The following is a 17115-nucleotide window of genomic DNA, read 5'->3' on the forward strand; positions in this document are numbered from 1 at the left end:
GTCAACCACGTCATCTTGCGGACCACAGGTGAAAGGCGGACCATAAGACAAGTCAATTAAAATAATCCTTATTAATTGGGATAGAACGCAACCTTGATTAACTCCTGATTTGTTACGAAACCAACTGCTAACCTCATTTCCTATTTTAACCACTGCAGTGTTATTCTTGTACATAGCACTAGTAATTTAAATGTATTCGTATGGTACAACATACATAAATAAGACCATCGCTAAGGCTCTACTATCAGCTGAATTGAGCGCTTACTTATTATCTATAAAATTGAGGACCAAAGGTGTTTGATAACTCACGCACTTTTCAATTATTAGCTTAAGAGTATAAATTTAGTCGACACATCCTCTACTCTTCCTAAAACCGCACGGCTCTTCTCTTAAAACATTTTCTATCGTATCTTTAAGTCTTAAAAATATCATCATGCTATGTAAACTGGTTCCTGCAGAAACCAGGCTAATGCCTCTTAATTACCATGGCTAATTAAACTTAATCACCTGGCTAATTGCCATGCTCACTCGTATCGCTTTTTTTATACCGGCGTTTAATGAAGGTTTTTATAAAATCGATTGGTACATCCCTTTTTTCAAAAATCATATATCTTCAGTAACTTATTTCGCACCTTATAGCCGCTATATTTAAGAAAATTCTACACCACACTATCAACATCGGGGGCTTTATTTTTCAATCCTTTTCTAATCACTAATTCTTCCTTACAAAATAATTATTCCTTCACATCCATGGTGTCACAAACTTTTTCAATTTCTTTTATATCTTTTCCTATAGCTCCATCCCAGTTTAGCACGTTCCCAAAATGTTCTGTCCACATCTTTTTAACTCTTTTCTGGTCACTAATTATTGCCTTGTTCCCATCTTTAACTTGCAAAGTCTAGATTCTCTACCCCCTCTCAATTTATGAACATACCAGTACAATATGCTACTATTCTGTCATATAGCTGTATAATCCAGATCTTTGGAAATTTTATCCATGGTCTCCACTTCACACCTTTCTTTACATTCCTTTTATTTTCATATTTATCTATCATTAAGATAATTTTTGTTCTAGCCAATACTTCTCTGTATTAAACATAAAGCATTTTGACTAATTCTCTTAGCTGCGTTTCTGAGTTTCTTCCCTAAGACGCCATCAGCAACTTCACAAATTCTTTTCTTAAAATTATTCCACTCATCTTCTACATAGTCAAGTTTGCAACTCTCAAGTTTAGAATTCAACTCTTCCTGAAAAGTTTCTCTCAAATTCTCATCCTGGGGCCTACCAATGTCATAGCTTCCTGGAGGGTAGTTCCCCCTTCTGGAATTTCAGATTTAAATTAACCCTAGATATTTTTAGATAGTGATTTTTCTTTCAACATTAATAAAAGCATTCCTATATAACCTACTATCTCGTAATGAACCTGGCAGGCTTTGCTTTACAATAACATAATCAATGAGGTGAGAGCCTTATGTGAGTACCATTTTAACTTATGGGCCACTTTATGGCCAAATGCTGTATTGTTTTTATCTAGACTGTTTTAACTACGAAAGTGCAGCAGTCTGTAGGTATTACTGTTTTCTTTTCCTACACCAAATTAACCTGGGCTAGGATACCATCCATCCTTATTTCTACCGACCTGGGCGTTAAAATATTCTAATGAGAATACCACATTTCTACCTGGGGCCCTGTTTATTTCTTCCAATAACACTAAGTAAAATTCATCCGAGTCACTATTCTCTCCTTCAGTCGGTTCTACAGGGGCATATTCTGCTATGACTGTTTCCTGCACTATTTATGCTTAAAATGAGTGATTAGCAGTCATTTATTAATACATTCTCAGCTGATAAAAGACTTAGCCACTCCCTTATTAATCATAAGTCCTACTCCCTATTTATATGCCCCACCCTTCGTGACGGAGCTCCTAAACTCTATATCACCTAATTTCTTGTTTCCTAACCCCTGAGATGAGTTTCATAGTCCAGTTTGAAACGTCTGATGTCTGAAGCGTCAGAGAGCAAGAAGTCTATGGGACCTCCTGTTGAATGCCTATTACCTCCGGCTTGTTATTATTACCTCCGATTCATGGGCACAAATATTATTCTACTACGGGGATCAACGCACTGTAGAGCCCAGTCTTAGATTCCGGTGATAAAATTATGCAAAAATGTCTCGATATTAATCCAGATCAGAAAACAATTTAAAAAAAATATGGAGCCGTTTACGAAAATAAATATATACATTAACAGCTATTAGTCGTTTAAAGAGAGTAGATATATACCCTCTTTAAACGTGAAACTGTGTATACATATGTTACCGCTAATCTCCGAAATTGGTGAATGTCGACATTCACCGGTGAATGTCCGAAATGCTTTTTTTTCCTTGGATTTAGTCAGTGTTGCCAATCAACTTTTTCTGTTTTATGCAAGGTTTGATGGTGACAGGTTAGGTTAGGTCAGGTTAGATTAGATTAGGTTATTAACCTATTTCTGACATTTATAACCTAGTTTAACCTAACCCAACCAAACCTAACTTTAATTTTTACCATCAAAGCTTGTATAAGACTGAAAAAGCTGACTCTCAAAGCTAATTGAATCCAAGCAGAATAAAAGGAATTTTGGACATTAATTGGTGAATGTTGACATTAACTAGATTTTGGACAATCACAGTAACATATGCATTTATAAGGTTTTCAATGAAATAGTATTTTTCTTTGGAAAATAGGGGTTTTCAGGCCTAAAAAAAAAAAAAATCTAGAAACGTCACGAGTTGGAAATTTTTGTTTACAGCTTTTATTTTAGAGAGAAAAAATAATCATTTAAATGGCTTTTCAAGATAGAAAGTTAAACCATTTTCTCTCAGGAGAGTTCATATCGTTTATAGTATCTATGACTCATGCAAAATGACTCTGTGGAACAAGAAAAAGGCAAGGAACAAGAAAAGTTCTGTTGAATTACAAAATTAATGTTGTACAACAAAATCTGATGTTGTAAGGACAAAGTGAAATTACAATAGAATAAAGGGACGTGTTAGTTTAGCTTCCGTGACTGTGTGAAGGATAATCAGAACAAAAGAACTGAATTTACTTCGAAACTACTTAATTCAATTGAAATTGGCGGTTTTTCATCGTAGAAGGATGAAGTGTTATTTCAGCGTCTGCAAAGATGCAAAGGAAAGAAAAAGTGAATCCACGTCTGAACTTCTCACCCACCCTGTAAGAGAATGAAGTCATTTTAGTGCTTTTGAAAGGATAAGCAGGAAGAAGGAACTGAATCATGCCAAATGAGTATATGAGTAACATCATATTTATATACCTTCCAAGAGCAAAAATTACTTAATTTATCGTCTTCTCCAAATGTATGCTAAAATCATTCCCATATACTAATCAAAATCGATACCAAGCTGTAGGATTACAAATATCTTTGTCTTGAAAAATTATAGATCTGGATTGCATAATCGTTTTCATTAGAATAGGAAACAATGGCATTCATAAAGCAAGTGGAACATGGGGATTTTTGGAGCTAATTTTGTCTACTGCCTCACTAATGTGATGAAATTTTAGTTTATTGAGACGATCGGTTGTGCGGAAAAATGCCACTTCTTCTGCTAAGCCGTATAAATGCGCCAAACTAGGCTGAGGTGCAGATAATGTGACAAAACCATAGCATTGAACACCCGGGCCAACAGATTACGGTCAAACTTACGCTTATTTACCACTATACAGCTATACGTACAAGAAGACCGATTCTGAAAATGAGAAAGCAGTAATTGCCCCGTCTCTAGTATTGACTCTTCAATTGGAAGGCCCGGATATACAATGCCCTCCGTGAGCTCAACAATAGAATCATCAAGGTTGACGCTCTGATCCTCATCGGATTTCGAATTAAAAAGCAGTACTTCCAACTTTTCAGCATTAAATTGGAGTCTAATATGGGTATACTCTTATTGTAACTTGATAAAATTATCTTCTTGCCCATACAGAAACCGGTTCAGGTTTAGTATGTCATCCGCATAAACTATCAAAGACAAAAATTTTACCACGCAGAACATAAGTCATAAGTGATTTTGGTTTTAGCTTCGCAATACTTTTATTAAGTGATGTCGGTTACGAAATACCATCTTGACCTCCTTCTCTCACCGTAACATTTTGAACTGGTGAGCTTTCAGCAAATAATATTATTATACATCAAATATTCAGTATAATTTATTAGCTCTTTTTATAGTTGTTAAAGACGAATATATTTTCACTACAAACATGTGTTTGGATACTGCCTCCTTTTCTAACTGTAAATAAAAACCAAAAGCCTACTGCTTCATTGGCGATTAACTGAAAACGAATTATATTACAAATATTTTCTTTTCCAGTTCTGACAGCATTGAAAATAAAAATACGATAAACAGTAAAATAAATTCTTGAACTGATGGATCTTTCAACAATTAATGTCATTATACATCAAATATTCAATTTAATGTTGTTTATACTTTCCAAGACAGTTCAAGACGCATGTAGTTATAGACTTTTACAGTGAGAGAAGGAGGTCATACCCAAACTCTGGTTTGTAGTGATTTTTGTTCGTTTCAAGCTTGATTTGCATATTCAATTTAAGTTTCACTCGTTTTAAGATTTATTTATAAATTTAGATTAATATCTATTGTATGTTTGTTTGCATTGATTTTTTATTTAATTTATGTTCGTTTTAAGTTTTATTTATACTTCAATAGGAAAAGATTTTTTCGCTTTAAGCTGTATTTTCATATTCAATCTAAGCATTACTCGCTTTAAGATCTATTCATTCACTCATGTTATTACGTTTTGTATGTTTTTGCTATGATTGTTTATTTAATTTGTGTTCGTTTTGGTTTTCATTTATTCTTTAATAGTAATTTCTGGTCGTTTTGAGTTGGACTTTAAAAGGTATTTGTATATGCTGAGCTTAAGTTTGAAATGGCCTTTACTTTTTTTTTGAAAAACTTACTTTTCGGAAAGTTTTTTTAATTAATTTTTGTTCGTTTTTGATTGAAAAAGTTTCAGGTTTTTAAAAATTACGTATTTCAAAATCAAACTTTTAAAAAAAATCTAATATTCATCAAAGTATCAAAACTGGTATCAGAGCAACAATATCAAATTGTAAAAATGGGTTTGTGTCAACCTCGGAGTTTTTATTATCTGATGTTTGAACCATTTTTAAAAAAATTGCTATTTCACAATTTTTGTCGGATGGGTTTGGTGAAAAAGGGTTTGTTGGGACTAATTAAGCTTCGGTCTCTTTTGACTCTTTAAAAGTGAACTAGACCTTTCTATTTTCAATCAAATGAGCCCTCTCTGAAGTTTATACAATCATCGTTTCTATATGAACCATATATATCCCCAGAGTATAACTTACAACGCCTGTCCCTGGGCCCTGGGGGCTTGTGTTGGCCCTGGAGTTTTAATATCTGATGACTAAACTATTTTTCACATAATGGTCACCTCAAATTTTTATCAGATTGATTTATCCATCCGATACACCCAAGGGCGTGGAGGGGGGTAGGGGCTAGTTGCCCTCCGATCTTTTTTTTTACTCTGAGAAAATGAACTACAGCTTTTAATTTCCATTCAAATGAACCCTCTCTGAAGTTTATACGAGCATTCCTTTCATAAGAACCACATACGGCCCCAGGACATAGCTTATAATGCCTGCCCTCTGGGCCCTGGGGGATGTGTCGACACCGGAGTTTTTGTTCTCTGACCTTTGAACATTTTTGAAAAAATGGCTCTCTCAAAGTTCTTATCGGATGGGTTTGAGAAAATAGGGAGTAGAGAGGGGGGCTATTTGCCCTCTAATCTCTTTTGACTCTTAAAGAGGGAACGAGAACTTTCAATTTCCAATAACATGAGCCCTCCAAAGTTTATACGAGCATACCTTCCATAAGAACCATATATGCCCCCAGAGAAAAACTTACAACGTCTTCCCCGGGCCGTACGGGGGGGGGATTTTGTCGACACAGGAGTTTTTATTATCTGACCTTTTTGAACTATTTTTAATGAAATGGCCATACGTAAAGAAGTTTTTGTTATTTAATCTTCTGAACTATTTTTAACAAAATGGCTACCTAAATTTTTTTATCAGATGTATTTGGGGAAAAAGGGCTTAGGGGGGGGGGAATTGCTCTACGATCGCTTTTGACTTTTAAAAAGGGCACTAGAGCTCTCAATTTCCAATCGAATGAGCTCCCTTTGAATTTTATAGGACGACCCCGTCTATATGAATTGCCTCTGGGGAGAAAATAAATTGAGTTTTGGGGGAAGGCTAGCTGACCTTCAATCACATTTGAATCTTAAAAAGTGAATTACAACTTTCAATTTCCAAACAAATGAGCCCTCTTGTAAGTTTATACGAGCATTCCTTCCATAACCACCATACATGCCCCCAAGGTATAACTTACCACGCCTACCCCCGGACCCTGGGGGGATGTGTCGACACCAGAGTTTTGCTATCAGAACTTTGAACTATTTTCAACAAAATATCTCCTACAAAATTTTTATCTGATGCATTTAGGGCGTGGAGGAGGGGGGATAGTTGCCCTCCGATCTCTTTTGACTCTTAAAAAGTGAACAAGAACTTTCAATTTCCAATCAAATGAGACCTCTCCAAAGTTTATACGAGTATATCTTCCAAAAGAACTATATATGCCCCCAAAGTATTACTCATAAAACCTGCCTCCGGGCCCTGGCGAGTTCCGTCGACACAGGAATTTTTCTTATCAGACCTTTGAACTATTTTTAATGAAATGGCCATTATAAAAATCGGATATGTTTTGACTCTTAAAAATTGAACTAGAACTTTCAATTTCCAAACAAATGAGCCTCCTCTGAAGTTTATCCGAGCATCCCTTTCATAAGAACCACATACGCCCCCAGGACAACACTTACAACGCCTTTCCCCGGGCCCTGGGGGAGTTTTTTTTATCTAATTTTTGAACAATTGCCAAAAAACTGGCCATATGAAAATTTGTAGCGGATGGGTTTGGGGAAAAAAGAGCGTCAGGGGGGGGGGAGTTTCCCTTAACTCTCTTGAATCTTAAAAAGTGAACTAGAACTTTCAATTTCCAATCAAATGAGCCCTCTATGGAGTTTATACGAGCATCTCTTTCATAAGAACCATGCATGCCCTTAGGGCTTAACTTAGAACGCCTTCCCCTGGGCCCTGGGGGGTTGTATTGACACCGGATTTTTTCTTACCCAACCTTTTAACTATTTTTAACAACAATTCTATCTCAAAATTTTCATCAGATGGGTTTGGAAAAAGAAGGCGGGGGGGGGGGTGGCTAGCTGCCCCTAGATTACTTTTGACTAATAAAAAATGAGCTCGAACTTTCAATTTCCAATCGAATGAGCGCTCTCTGAAGTTTATACGAGCATCCATTTCATACGATCCATATATGCCCCAGGGCAAAACTTACAACGCCTGCCCCCGGGCCCTGGGGGGTTGTGACGACACCTCAGTTTTTGTTATCTGACTTTTGATTAATTTTTTACTTAATGGCTATCTAAAAATTTTATTGGATGCATTTGAGGAAAATGGGGCGTGGGCTAGTTGCCCTCAAATCTCTTTTGACTAAAAAGCTGAACTAGAACTTTCAATTTTCAATCAAATGAGCCCTCTTTGAAGTTTTTACGAGCATCCCTTTAGTAAGAACCATATGTTCCCTCAGAGCATAACTTACAACCCCTACCCTCGGGCCCTGGGGGGCTCTGTCAACCCCGGAGTTTTCGCTATATGGTCTTTGAACTATTTTTAAAAAGAAGCTATCTCAAAGTTCTTATCGGATGGGGTTGAGGAAAAAGGGCGTGGAATGGGGGGGGGGGGCTAGGGTGCCCTCCAATATCTTTTGACTCTTAAAAAGTGAACTAGAACTTTCAATTTCCAATCAAATGAGCCCTCTTTGAAGTTTATACGAGCATCTCTTCCATAAGACCCATATATACCACCAGGGCATAACTTACAACGCCTGCTCCAGGCTCTGGGGGTTGTGTTGACACCAGAATTTTTGTTATATAATTGGCAAGGCCTGGTACTCTGCTCACCAAGGGGTAGCGTAGGATCCGTGCTTTGGCTGTAGACACAAAGTTCTTAAATTATAGGTATAAATCATTTACCTTTCGGTTTAGTATATAAGCAGAAATTAGGGAGTTTTATTTTTATAATATTTATAGCAATAGACTTGAATCTGTTCTAGCCTCTCGTTTAGCTATTATTTTTTTTTTAATTTGTCAGATTATTTAAGCCGATTTTTTTGTGACCATCAGTACTTTAGCATTTACGATTAAGAATGTCTTATGATAACGTTTTAGGTTTTTCATCCCCTTTATTTTATTTTATTGTAGAAGCCGCAGATACTTCATAAAGTAATATCAATGCACTTATGGAAGCTTCAAATTCTAATATTGGCTTACAGAGGAAAAAGTTTAGAAGACTATAAGCGCAATATATGCCATAACAAGAATTCCTTTCTATTCACTATTGGTTTCATATCAAAGAATTCGTACGGGAGAAAAACCATATAAATGTGATGTATGTCACAAGAGCTTTTCTGAGCTGTGCAATTTGAATATACATCACAGAGTGCACACAGGTGAGAAACCGTTTAAATGTGATGTTTATAAAAAGGGTTTTTCTCAATCAAGCAATTTATATCTTCACCAAAGACTACATACAGGTGGAAGACAGTTTAAATTTGATTTGTTCAAAAAGAGTTTTACGCAATCAAGCCATTTGATAAAACATCAAAGAGTTAATACAGATTAGAAACCGTTTAAATGTGATCTATGCGAGAAAAATTTTTCAGGTAAATTGAATATGAACCGTCATACATCAACCCATTCTAGGAAAAGGCATTCTAGTTTATAGTTTACAATAAAAACCTCTTACAGAATAGCAATTTTTATAAGCAGCTTTTAATTTTGTATAATCTAGAGCAGGGCTTCCTAAACTTTTTTCATTCACGACCCCATTTATGATTGCAAGTTTCCTGGCGACCCAATATAAATATAATTGAAAGAAAAATAAATCTTTTTGATGATTCATTTATTAGGTAACAATATACATGTACACATGAAAATATATAGTTTTAGAATTTGTTTAGAAACATACAAAAATCTAAAATAAAAAAAATCCACAAAAGTTATCTTTATTATGTTTACAAAAATTGCCTTATTTTTCTTAAAAATTACATTTTTGCAATAACATAAATAAAAGAAAATTCTGACCATCTTAGTTCAATCGAACACATTCGAACGCAGTTGTTGGGTGGTAAATATTAAATTAAAATGAAAGGAAAAAATTTAGTGAGATGGATGTGCCAGTTTTTTATTGCATAACAAATTAATTCTTGGCGAATGTTTGACACTGCTGGACCTAAGACCTCTTCAACATTGATGAAAGATATTGGGGTTTGATATGCGTTAACTGAAAAATATATAAATGTTTTTACTTTTATAACTTTAATAAATGAAATAATTTTAATATTTAATTACTAAATATCAGTATATGTAAAACTGACAATGCACATTCATTTGTATTTTTTCAGTAAAGTGCAAATTTTGTTCTGGCCTTGGGAAGGCATAGGGGTTTTGAACCCAACTTATCTTAGTTTCTGCTCGTTTTGAGTTTGGCTCGGTTATTTATTGTAATTTCTGATCGTTTTGGTTTTCATTTATTTATCGATGCTGATTTGTGGTAGTTTCGAGCCTGGTAGATTATCTGATTTTATTTTTGCTCATTTTTTGTTTAATGGAGTTCTTTACTTTTCTATGAAAAACTTATTTTGTAGAAAAAGTTTTTTTAATTAATTTCTGTTCGTTTTATATTGACATAGTTTTTTCAGGGAAAAAGAAAATAACACTTTAAATCTTTTCTTTTTTTAAAGCTTTATAGTTTGGCCTGCTATTTGTATGGTGGAGAAAAATTTTCAGCAATTTTTAAAAACATACACCCTTTTAAAAATCTGGACACAAATATTACTGTTTAACTTAGTTTCATACCTCCTTTAGTTGACCTGAAATGGAAAACTTGATACCAATCCCAAAAAAATCTGTTTACTTTCTTTGATAGTTTGGATACACTTACACTATTTTGATTCGGTTAAATTGTAAGAGCAGAAGTAGCCTGGAAAGTTTGAACATAATACCCTCAGTCGTTCTTGGGATACTGCTAAGATGCCTTATTAGGAATTAGCATTATCACAGTGCATTATGATTTAATCTTAAAGCAACATTTAGTTTTTAAACATAATGGTCAAATGGGAGGGTGGGAGTGGAAGGGGGTTTAGTTACCCTCCAATCACTTTCGACTATTAAAAAGGGCATCAGCCCTTTCTATTTTCAATTGAATGAGCTCTTTTCGAAGTTACCTCGACAACTCCTTCGATACGAAGTGCCCTGGTCTAAACAACAACAACACCAAAAAATATTACTAATAACTTTCGACTATTAAAAACGGCACTAGTCCTTTGAATTTCAAATCGAAGGAGCCCTTTTCTGAAACTTCTACGACAACGCCTTCTATAAAACATTATATGTCCCCAGGGAATAACTTAAAACCCTTGCCCTGAGAAATGTGGCGGAGTATCCTCCTCAAAAACATATATTCCATCTGTAAATCAACTACACTGAACAAAATGGCTATCTCAAAATTTTTATTGGATGTGTTTGGGTGAATGCTGGACGTTGCCCTGAGGGTTGTTGGGAAGTGTCCACGTCAAAGACATATTTTCTATCTGGTAATCAACTACGATGAACAAAATGGCTATTTCAAAATTTTGATTGGATGTGTTTGGGGAAATGATGGGCGTGGGGGAGGGGCTAGTTCCCCTCCAATCACTTTCGACTATTAAGGAGGAAACTAGCCCATTGAATTTACAATCGAATGAGCCTGTTTTGAAGTTTCTACGACAACGCCTTCTTATAAAAACCTTATATGTCCCCAGGGCATAACTTAAAACCCTTGCCCTGAGGGTTGTGGGGGAGTGTCCTCATAAAAAACCTATTTTCTATCTGTAAATCAACTAGCCTACGTTGAACCAAATGAATATCTGAAAATTTTGATTGGATGTGCTTGGGGGACTGATGGGTGTGGGGGGCTAGTTGCCCTCCAATCACTTTCAGCTATTAAAAGTGGCACTAGCCCTTTGAATTTCCAATCGAATGAGCCTGTTTTGAAGTTTCTACGACAACGCCTTCTATAAAAACCTTATATGCCCCCAGGACATAACTTAAAACCTTTCCCCTGAGGGTTGCGGGGGAGCTTCCTCCTCAAAAACATATTTTCTATCTGGAAATCAACTAGTCTACGCTGAACAAAAGGGCTATCTCAAAATTTTGATTGGATGTGTTTTGAGGAATGGTTGGCATGGGGGGGGGATTAGGTGCCCTCCAATCACTTTCGACTATTAAAAAGGGCACCATCCCTTTGAATTTTCAATCAAATGAGCCTGTTATGAAGTTTCTACGACAACGCCTTCTATAAAAATCTCATATGCCCTCAGGGCATAACTTAAAACCCTTGAGCGTTGTGGGGGAGTGTTCTCCTCAAAAAGATATTTTCTTTCTGGAAATATCTTCTTTCTGGAAAGATATTTTCTTTTAGAATGTTGTAATACAAATGCAAATAATAATAATCTACCGATTCTGCGTTGTCTTAAAATTGAGTGTTTTCAAAATTTACCATGTTTACTAGATACAGGCGCATCTAAATAATTAATTCGAGAGGACACCTGTAATAAGTCTCCTCTGAATGTCAAAAATATAGTACTAATATGTAAAAATAGCCTGAACGCAGTGGAAGGACACAAACTGACCATTTTGAATGAACGTACACTATGATTTAGAGCTGGCGATAAAGAAAGAACGGTAAAAGTAATAATATGTAATCAGCTACCATTTCCTAGTATTCTAGGAGTAGATGCCATCAGAAAATATGGGATTGTATGGGAACCCATATCCAATACAATTACAATAAACCAGGCACATGAAAATAATAGGCAAATTTGCCTAACAACAAATAACGAAAGTGAAGTTTCGAATTATAACATAAAAATACGCGGAATAATCACAATAGAAGAGGGAACGACAGCTCAAGTTCTAGCTACATTAAATGAAAAAAAAGGAAAGGTTAAAACAATGGATGCCATGATAGAAGGACACACCATAAAAGAATACCCAATGATTTTTGTGGAAAATCAGGTTATAAAAATTGAAAATGGTATAACATACTTAAAATTATCAAATCTAAGTAATAATAAAATAAAACTGAACCAGGTAGAACTTGGATCAGTAGAAAAGATTTCAAATTCGGAAATAAGATCTCTAAGCAGTCCAGAATTAAGCGCAAACTTCATTAGCCACGAACATTTTTCCTCATTAAAACCGCAACCACAAGAAGAGTATGGAATGGCAAAAACGGATTTTTTGCAACAATTTGATTTATAATATTTACCGGAAAACGGAAAAAATAGGGTGGAAAATATTCTTTGGGATTTTAAATAGACTTTTGCAAGACACAAAGTAGATTACGGATTAACTCACTTAATCACGCACAAGATATCAACAGAGGGCCCTCCAATCAAAAAGTCACCGTATAAAACACCTCATTATTTAAAGCCATGGCTATAAAGCCAAATAAAAGAAATGGAAGATCAGGGAATAATTCATGAAAGCACTAGCGATTGGTGTTTTCCATTAGTAAGTCAGAGAAAAAGATAGCACCTGGATATTATGTATAGACTTTAGATCACTAAATGCCGTCACGATTAAAGACGTGATGAAATTACCAAGAATTGACACAATTTTAGATTCGTTAGGGGGTTCAAAATGTTATACTAGTTTTGACTTAACAGAAGGATATTGGCAAATCGCTTTAGATGCAGAAACAAAGCATAAGGCTACAGTAATCTTAGACGAGGGGAGAACATTCACATTTGAACGTATGTATATTGGCTTATTATTTAGTCCAAATTGTTTTAGTCGAATAATGAATTTGGTGTTAAAAGATAACGAACCAGGTAGGAAAAAAGATACATTGGATTATTTAGATGATGTATTTCTGTTTAATGAAATCCTATTAGACCACATGGCACGAATTAGAAAAATACTGGAAAAGTTTGAAAAAGCATGCTTAAAATTAAATCCAGAAAATTTAAAAATTGCGGTCCCAAAATTAGTTTTCCTTGGACACCTAATAAATCAAGGTACTATTTCACCAAATCCAGAAAAATTTACAGTCATAGAAAATTTACAGCCTCCTAAAGATAAAAAAAGCTGCAGATCAGTTTGTGGGTTGTTTAGCTATTTCAGACGATATATTAAAAATTATGCCACAATAGCACAACCTTTGACAAACCTTTTGAAGAAATCAAGTAAATTCGAATGTCCAGCGGAAGCAAAACAAGCACTAAAGGAAATAAAAACGCAATTATTACTGGCACCAATACTAAAACTACCAGATTTGTCACAAGACTTCTGTTTGTAAACAGATGCTTCGGGGTACGGTATCGGGGCCATATTATTAAACATAAATTCTGAAGGAGTAGAATCAATAGTTCAATACGCCAGTAGGTCACTGACGGAAGCAGAAAAAAAATACTCGACAGTTGAAAGGGAGTGTTTATCATTGGTAGTTTTTACAGAATATTTTCGACAATTTTTACTTTGAAAAAAATTTATTTTACGAGTAGACAAAAAATCATTAGTTTGGATACATACGATGCAAAATACTCCAGCCCGGCTGACACGGTGGATATTACGTCTGCAAGCATATTCATATACCCCAATATATATATAAAGGGCCGTACAAATATTTTACCAGACTATTTGTCACGAAATCCAGATAAGGAAGAAAATGTGATAGCAACCATCCAGAACGAACTGGAAGGGGTAGAAATACTGTCTAATGAAAATATTTCCAAGCATCAAAATAAAGATGATTTTTGTCTAGCAATGAAATACTTTTTATCAAAAGGAACGGAACTGCCAGAACACTGTAAACATTTTTTAAAGGAATTAGATATTTTTGATCTAGACGAAAGTGAAAATCTTCTAGTAAAATATCATAGACAATCGCAAGAATATAGAAAAAATGACTTAAAAATTACTCCAGTAATTCCAAAATCTCTGGAAGGAGAAGTTTTATAGATGGCACATGCAACGATTGGCTGTCACATGGGAGAAGCAAAAACTATGGGGAGACTGAAGGGAAATTTTTATTTTCCAAAAATGTACTCAAAACTAAAAGCTTTTATTCAAAGCTGCCAAGAGTGCGCCAAACAAAAGGTGCCACCAAAGACCCCTAGGGCTGAATTAGGTCAATACCCCACCCCTTCAGAGGTAGGAGAAATAATATTAATAGACATTTTGGGATCTGGGTGAAGATTAACAGTGTTCGGGAAATGAAGCAGGTGAGCAATAACCTTGGTCGAAGATTTTAATTCCTGTTTATGCGCTTTTTCAATTAAACCCATAAAGACAAAACCATTACAAAAGTTTTGATCAATTGCCTATTTTTGAAACACGGGGTTTTCCCTAGATTTTTACTTAGTGACAATGGGCCATGTTTTAGAGCCAAATATTAGACGAAATCATAGAATATATTGGGGTGAGATGATGGTTTACATCTTCTTATATGGCAGCAGCTAATGGGAAGGTTGAGGATAAGCATAGAGAATTAGCGTACATGCTGGGGATACATGCAAGAGAGAAAAATGAAAATTGGAATGAAAATTTGTCGTTTGTAGTCTTTGTAATAAATACAGCTTTTTCACGTACCTTAAAAGAAACGCCATTTTTTTGCAACATATAAGAGATCCCAAAATTTGTTTAGATGAAATACAAAATGACAGAATATATTACAACCTAGACCAATATAAGCAAGAGATGGTGATGCGAATGAAAAAAAGCTATGGAACAAGTTAAAGACAATCTGGAAGATGCGAAAACAGAACAAAAAGAAAAATATGACAGAAAAAGCAAAAATAAAACGACTTACTGTTTAGTAGATTTGGTTTATGTTTACAAAACAAATCTGCAAAGAACAAAAAAGCTAAAAGTGAAATGAGATAGACCCTAGAGGATTATAAAAATTCTACCAAATAACTTAAAATATGTTCTAAAACATAAGTATAAGGAGAAAGATGAAGTACTACACCATAGTAGAATGAAAAAGGGATAATTTTCAAAATAGTAGAAAACAGAGCCTATTCTTTCAGAAGAAGAAATAGAAAACACGATTTCACACGTATATATCAGAAGACCATATGAATTTTATGACCTTTTTAATCACCACAACAGTTGGGAGAAGTGGAAGGAATATTTAGCCCAGTCTTGGCTACAAACTTTCCACAACAAACAAGAGAAAAAAGGACAAGTTCAATTTTCATCGGATACTAGCGATGAAAGCGACAGAGAAGAGCCTCAAACACAACCTACTGGTTTAAGACATAATAAACCACAGGTTAAATCCAAAGAGGAAGAAAAATTGGAAGAAACCAAAGAATTATCTGATTTTCATACATTAGACTCACCTACAGTCTTAACGCAAAAATGGCTTTTGGAGCAAACGCCAACTACCAGATGCGAGCTAACAGAATGTGACACTGAATATTCTTCTACAGAAACCGATATAGCAAAACCTGGGCCACCATCAAGAGAATCTTCTTTGAGAGAAAAATTATGGACAACAGTAAAGAAAACAAAGGGGCAGCAAGAAATCCCTTTGTCAGCAGCACAAGTTGCTAAAACACTTATGAAAAAGGCTAAACATCAAGAGAAACAAAGATTAAAGATATTTGACGAGGCAACAAAACAGCACTCGGACTCAGAGCCGTGTAAACCACACTATAGAGACCACGGAAAAACTTGCCAATATTATAAAGAAGAAAAGCAAAAATTTAAGATTCAAAACTTGGACCAGGAAACGGAGAAAGGCAGAACAAGCGCAGCCCCCAGCAGATTAATATTTGAATAAAACAATAATAACAAAAAAAATATTAAATAAAAATAAAACGAGTATAAAAGACACTAAAGAAATATCTATATTTTCTTTTTTAATCGGTATATAAATAACATCAAGTTTTCCTTCAAATATATATCGCCAGTAAAAATTATGACCGTCATATTCTAACGCTAAATTATTAGCTCGGATCTGAAGTGACATCATAGGTTGCCGCAAAAATTTTGTTTCCGATACGAGATAAGACTTTGCGAGCGGTGAAATGTCAAGACTTGTCAAAACGAATTAGGCTTCGCTTCAAAAATAAAAAAATAAAGGGACATAAGTAAGGCCACGTAACTTTTAACAGGGTGTAGTGAACCTAATGAAATTATACATATTTAGAATTAGCATTAAAAGGAAATTCTTTTGATACGTATATTAAAAATTTCCGGGGGGGACAATTAAAAAAAAATAAATAAAACACGAAGGAGGGTAGTTTACTGAAATGGGGTCATTGGAAGCTAGCAAATTTGGAGTGAGCTCAATCACTGCTGGTCTCTCGTTGTTAAGTACATGCAATGTATCTACTGACCTTTGACTCTTTGAGGTGACACTTTCAGTCAAATTTGAAAAAAAAATTGTTTTGGAGAAATTTAAAAATAATTATAATGGGAAAGACAGCGAGAGTTTACATGAATCGTGACATGTACAAGCTAGCTGTGATCTTGTTATAAATAGTAAAAGATATAATAAATTAAACACTTACCAATAAGGAAGATATGTATAAACAAGAAGCCGTAGATAAAATGGGTCACAATTTAAAAAGTATAGCACAGCGTAAAGCAAAGTTTTTCTCGGGTATAATTAATATCACATATTAAATAAATTCACAACAAACCATTAACAGGAATAACAGAGCGAGGACATTGCAGGTGAAAAACACCAATGACAGAACTGCATTTGAAAACAAAAAATGCTAAGAGTCTTGTCATTGGGGGGGGGGGGGATCCACCAAGCTAATCAAATATATATCAGAAATAAAAATCAAACTTTGGAGGAGGTTTGAGCTGAATGCTCGGCAGAGTTGTTAAACCATGGGAGATGACATGATGCACTAACTCTGCCAATGCACTAAACCCATACACTTG

This window comes from Artemia sp. Qi Xiang Cuo, chromosome 13 (assembly GCF_049724085.1).
Source record: "Artemia sp. Qi Xiang Cuo chromosome 13, ASM4972408v1, whole genome shotgun sequence".
Lineage (NCBI taxonomy): Eukaryota > Metazoa > Arthropoda > Branchiopoda > Anostraca > Artemiidae > Artemia > Artemia sp. Qi Xiang Cuo.